The sequence below is a fragment of the Gossypium arboreum genome, chromosome 10 (assembly GCF_025698485.1).
Source record: "Gossypium arboreum isolate Shixiya-1 chromosome 10, ASM2569848v2, whole genome shotgun sequence".
NCBI classification, from domain to species: Eukaryota; Viridiplantae; Streptophyta; class Magnoliopsida; order Malvales; family Malvaceae; genus Gossypium; species Gossypium arboreum.
In genome coordinates, this window is record NC_069079.1 from 44146771 (window position 1) to 44152807 (window position 6037).

At 34.3% G+C, this 6037-nt stretch overlaps 1 pseudogene; it reads left to right on the forward strand.

Moving 5' to 3' along the window:
* Positions 1-3891: 3891 nt before the first annotated feature.
* Positions 3892-5044, forward strand: LOC108488274 (dehydration-responsive element-binding protein 1A-like; annotated as a pseudogene).
* Positions 5045-6037: the final 993 nt, after the last annotated feature.

A 6037-nucleotide genomic window follows, 5' to 3' on the forward strand; every position in this document is an offset into this window, starting at 1 on the left:
TGTTGGATTAGCAGCTAAAATGAATAGGTGTGTACTCCGATTGCACAGAAAACGAGTTTCAGCGAAAGCTGAAAAACCAGTCTGTCGACGCCACAAGGGCGTGTAGTCTACCCATGTGGTAGCTTGCGTAACGAGACACGGGCGTGTGACAGACGAACCAGGCCTTGCTCGCGCCACACGGGCGCGACGGACACAGGCGTGTGAAGTTGGAGAGGCCGTGTGTGAGGTACGGGCTCGACCATTTGGGTTGTATAGGCCGCACGGGTGTGTGGGTCACACGGGTGAACCACACGGGTGAGTGGGTCTTGGACCAGGCCGTGTAATCCACACGGGCAAGGCTAATTTGGGCCGTGTGGGCCATACAGGCATGTGGGCCCACATTGGTAAGGCACACGGGCGTGTGAGCCCAATTTTTCTAAAATGTTCTGTAAGGTTGCACTGGTCGCCTAAATCGACTATGACCTGCCTGTAGGGTCAGTAAGCATTATTTAGACCCCATACTATAAATGATTACTGTGTTGTATGTAAACCATGTTACAATAAGCATGTATATCTGCCTGATTTCATATTTCTGTTCTGTTATGATATGATCTGATTTCTGCATATAAGCATGCCACGATATTTATAATGCATTGCACTGGGTTGGGTTGATGTGAAGAGAAAGAAGTCTGGGAGGCGATCAGCCTATTATCGGGTAGCTACGCTACATGTGTCGTTATGTACTATTTTACAGTACCACTTGGTTGTAGGCTGGATGGGTCGATTTTATCCTCATACTTGGTATGTAAGGTTGGGTGGGTCGATTTTATCCCCACATGGTGTGTTGGGTTGGACGGAGATGGTGTGCAGAGTTGGTGGGCATGATTTCTGTTTTCTGATATCTGATCTGATCTGCATGCGATATCTGTATGGCTAAGGCTAAATATTTGTATTCTGTTATTTGTTTGTATGCATGCTGTTTGTGGGGATGTATACATTGAGTTTGCGAAAACTCACCCCTTTATTTATTTTATGTCAGGTAATCCTCAACTATAGATGGATCGATGTGGCGGAGGGCTCGATGGTGACCATTGTTAGACTCATGGATTTTTGAGTAACGTTTATTTCATTTGTTCAATTATTTTTTCTATATTTGTTTTGGGATTTAACTTTTGGACTTGAGCTATTTGTTTTGGGTTTATTTTGGGGTTTTTAAATTGTTAAGTTGTTGATTTACAAATTATTGATGTTTTAGCTTCCGCGTAAAAAAACGGTTTTCGAATAATAATCTGAATTACTAAGCTTTTATAAAAGCACTCTCATGTAACGCCGCCAAATTCGGCCATAACGTCTAGGTCGGGTTTGGGGTGTTACAGTATTGACCTGATTAAGTAACGAACAAGTAAAAATAATGAAAGAAATTGAGAAATTGAACTCACAAAGTTAACTCGAAAAAACTCCTCCAAAGATGATAAAAAACCATGGGCAAATATAATTTTACTATAATGGCAAAAAGAATGAAGAGTACAAAAGATGGAGATAAAACTAAACCCTGAAAACCTGAAAACAAAGAACCCTCAAAATGTAAACACAAAATTTTTTAAATCTGTTATGAGTTCTAATCTCTAATGGGTGTGTTTTCTAAGGTTGTAAAAGAGCCTATTTATAGGCTAAATTCTTAGGTAAAATAATAATAAAATAATCTAAACTAATTAGAGTTTGATTGAAACAAATAAACAAAGTTTAACTAGAAGATTATTTCTCAAATTTGACTGAAATAGAAGTCATACTTAACAAATCTCCACCTTGACTTATATTTCCACAATGCATCTTTGCCAAAGCCCTCCACGGGCCTATTTTGAACTATGCAAGGAATTTATTGAGCCAAATTTATGCTTAGAAACTGGAAGACTTCAAGCCCTCAACTTGTACACTGCCAAATCAAAACTAACCTGAGTTTGATTTTCACGAACACAGTGCCTAACTTTTCAAAACTTGCATCTAAAAGAGAATCTCTCCTCAATGAAATAGTCATACCTTTTTCCCTCCTATGACCAAGTTTCCTCCGCTCCAAATGAGTTGACTTCAACTCCGTAACGAACGAGGAATGTCTGATTTCACTAGTCACTGTAGAATATTTTAGAATATAAAGACTGTCGGTTCTTTTACCTTTTAACAAAACGAGAGCTCCATGAGATACTTTAATGTCGCTTGACTCTATGTTGATTCTGCATCCTTTCAAGTCTAGAATACTCAAGAAGATGAGATTCTTTCATAAATCAGGTACATACCTGACATCTGAGAGTGTCTTAATCGTCCCATTGTGTATCCTAATTTTAACAGTACCAATACTAATTATCTTACTGGATGAATCGTTTCCCATGAGCACAACTCCACATTCTACCAAACTGTATGTGGAGAACCATTCTCTATTGGGACACATGTGGAAAGAACATCCTGAACCAAAGATCCACTCAGACGTAAGCTTGAAGTTATCGCTCGTTGCTAACAAGAAATCATCACCGCTTTTATCGACCAAATTAGCACCAGCTACATCTTCCTCGTTATTCTTAGCAGCTCTTTTATTTCGCAGTTTATAACAATCTGTTTTGACGTGACATAACTTTTTACAATAGCAACACATTTTGTCTCATTTCTTTAATGCTACCAAAATGGAAACTTGCCTATCTGTCTTGTTATTCGAACCAAACTCATTGTTGAGTTTGTCTCTACTCAAAAAATGACCCTTCACATCTTCGAACGAGAGTTTGTCTCTGCCATAAATCAAAGTCTCCTTGAAAGATTTGTATGAAGGGGATAAAGAGTACAATAATAGCATTGTCTGATCTTCATTGTCAATCTGAACCTCAATGTTCTTTAAATCATTTAAAAGAGTAATGAATTGACTGATGCGATATCTAAGAAGCTCACATTTGTTCATGCGAAATGTAAATAGACGTTGTTTCAACACTAATCGATTAACCAGAGACTTAGTCACATAAAGAGTTTCTAACCTTTTCCACAAGGCGGATGAGGTCTTCTCCATCAATACCTTCTGCAATACCGTATTCCGAGACACAACTGGATTGTAGATAAATCCTTTTCATCAAGCTCTTCCCATTATGTTTTATTTAGATTCTCAAGCTTTTTCCTGGTAACAACCTTTTTCATGCAGGATTGATCTAGAATTGCCATCATCCGAACTTGCCACATATTGAAATTTGTCTCACCATAGAACTTTTCAATTTCAAACCTTGTTGTTGCCATCTCTGAATAGGTTGATCTACAAAAATTGAACTAGCTTTGATACTATTTGTTGAGTATTGACCGAATTAAGCACTGAACAAGTAAAAATAACGAAAGAAATTGAGAAATTGAACTCACAAATTTAACGCAAAAAAACTCTTCCAAAGAGGATAAAAAACCACGAGCAAAGATAATTTTACTATAATGGCAAAAAGAATGAAGAGTACAAAAGATGGAGAAAAAACTAAACCTTGAAAACCCAAAAACAAAAAACCCTCAAAACGTAAACACAAAATTCTCTAAATGTGTTATGAGTTCTAATCTCTAATAGGTGTGTTTTCTAAGGTTGTAAAAAATCCTATTTATAGGATAAATTCATAGGTCAAATAATAAAAAAATAATCTCAACTAATTAGAGTTAGATTGAAATAAATAAACAGAGTTTAACTAGAAGATTATTTCTCAAATTTGACTAAAATAGGAGTCATACTTAACAACAACCTTCTTCATCATCTTGTGTGAGAGGAATTGGAGTACATATTCATTTATCCATTCCATGAGGAGAAATAAGATTAATCCTCAACGTGCCGAAGATTTAGTATTTGTGCATACTAATTTTCGATTACTTTCAAGAAAAACTCTTTATTATAAAGAATGAGAGAACAAGATGTGGGATATTGGAGGTGATGTATTTGACTCATTTGAAGGAGTTGGAATTCTTAGAGTTGCTAGCTTATCTCTTGATGAACAGGATATGAAGATGGTAATTTTTGCCAATGAAGAAGAAGATATGGAAAATGCTAATGCTATGAATTAAACTAGAAATTTGTTCTCTTTTTGCTTCTTTTTGTACAAGCCTTCTTAAGGATATAGGTTGAACTTCAAATTTAGATTTGATTGACATGTTTTGTGTAATGAACTTGAAAAATGTATTACTATATTGTCATATATTATTAATGATAAGATAGCTTAATGGAAAAGAATTGATTATATATTAATGAAAAATATCAATATTTTCATTTACATTGAGTATTTTAACATTAATATATATATATAAATTTATTATCGTATTCGACCGTATCCGTGTCATCATTTTTTAAAAATTACCGTGTCGCCGTATCTATATCGTGTTATATCTGTATTGTGTGTCTATGTCCGTGTCCATGCTTCATAGGCGTCATGCCAAGGTTGTTGGAATTAGGACTGGGTTTTTAGGTGCTAGATAGTGAAGTCCTGTGAGCTAACCAGGAACAGTGGTTTATGCTCCAATGTCAATGCCTGAAGAAAGAAGTTCTGAGAGACTAGACACCCGGTATATTGTGGAGTTGGCTGAAAGAATCCCCAGAAGTGGGTTTTTGAAATGAGAGGGCCTAATAAAAAGTCAAGGATTTCGCTTGGAAATTTCCCTACAACAGAGATGGCGACACATGCTCACCACGTAGCAACTATAGCACTGAGAGGAAGGTCAGCTTGTTTGAACTTCACGGACTCAGCTTGGAATCTTCCGATACCAGCTTCTTCCAACGCAAAGGATATCCAAAAGATGGTTGCGAAGGTGGTAAAGAATTTCAAAATGATTGAGCAATCGAACGAGAATTGTAGAAATGATACAAAGAGAGGTGAAAACATACTGATGGAGAAAGGGTTTTATTTGGTTGAAGAAGTGCTGTTTGGGGCAAAGATTTTGGGCAAACATGGCCACCGATGTGATGATGTCATCTCCTCGTTCTGGCCATAACGGTGAATGGGAAGAACAATAAGCATATGATTATGTACCTTTGTGGAGTTATTCTATTTAAAAGTAATTTTTTAGGCTTTCATAGGAAGTTTTACTTCATAGATAGGATTGTTTTTTATGCTTAGTTCGTTATATGATTCTTCAGACCCCCCCCCCCCCCCAAAAAAAAAAAATCAAAACAAAAGGAATTAAAGCAAGAGAAGGGAAAGAAAAAAAAAGTGTCATGGGTTTCTACCAAAAAATTTGTTACGTGTCACTTACTTAATGAGTTAAGGTGTCATGTTGACAATTCTTTGAAAAATTAATAGAATTTTAATGGAAATAATTAATTTTTAACGATAATAATTAATTTAGATAATTATTTTAATTAGAATGACTAAATTGAGAAAAAATTAATTGATCAAAATTAAACAAATCATATTTTAAATTGACCACCAATGTAGTTCACTCATTAAACAATTGTATAAAATTTTGAAAATTATAAAAATATTGAACAAAAATAAAAAGCCTATATGAAGGAAATTTAGTAAAGAAATGTAATTTGTAAAATAGTGGAAAAATTAGACTCGTTTGTTTGCCAAGAAAATATTATTCAAAAATGATTTCGAAAAATGATTTACTTTTACGGTGTTTGATATATTTTCTATTGTTTGATGATTTACTAAAAATATTTCATAAAAATTGTTTTCAATATAACAAACATACATTTGAGAATTTATTATCTTTTCATTATTTAATTGAGTTTATTTTATATCTATTAATAAATTTATATTTTATATTGTTCTTACATATATTACAATGATTTATTTATAAAAAATAAATCAAATTAAATATATAATAATACTCAATTATTAAGCTAGAATATTAATCGTCATAAATTGAAAACAATCAAAGCGAATAGATGATTCCTAATTGTGCTATAAAAAAATAAAAAACAAAGATTTGAATAATAATAAATTAGCTTCCAAACCACAATCAATACTAGAAATTAATAATATTATCCAAGTGCATAATTAGTAGTACACCATATGATAACAATAACATTGTCCAAGTGCATAACTAATATTACGCCACA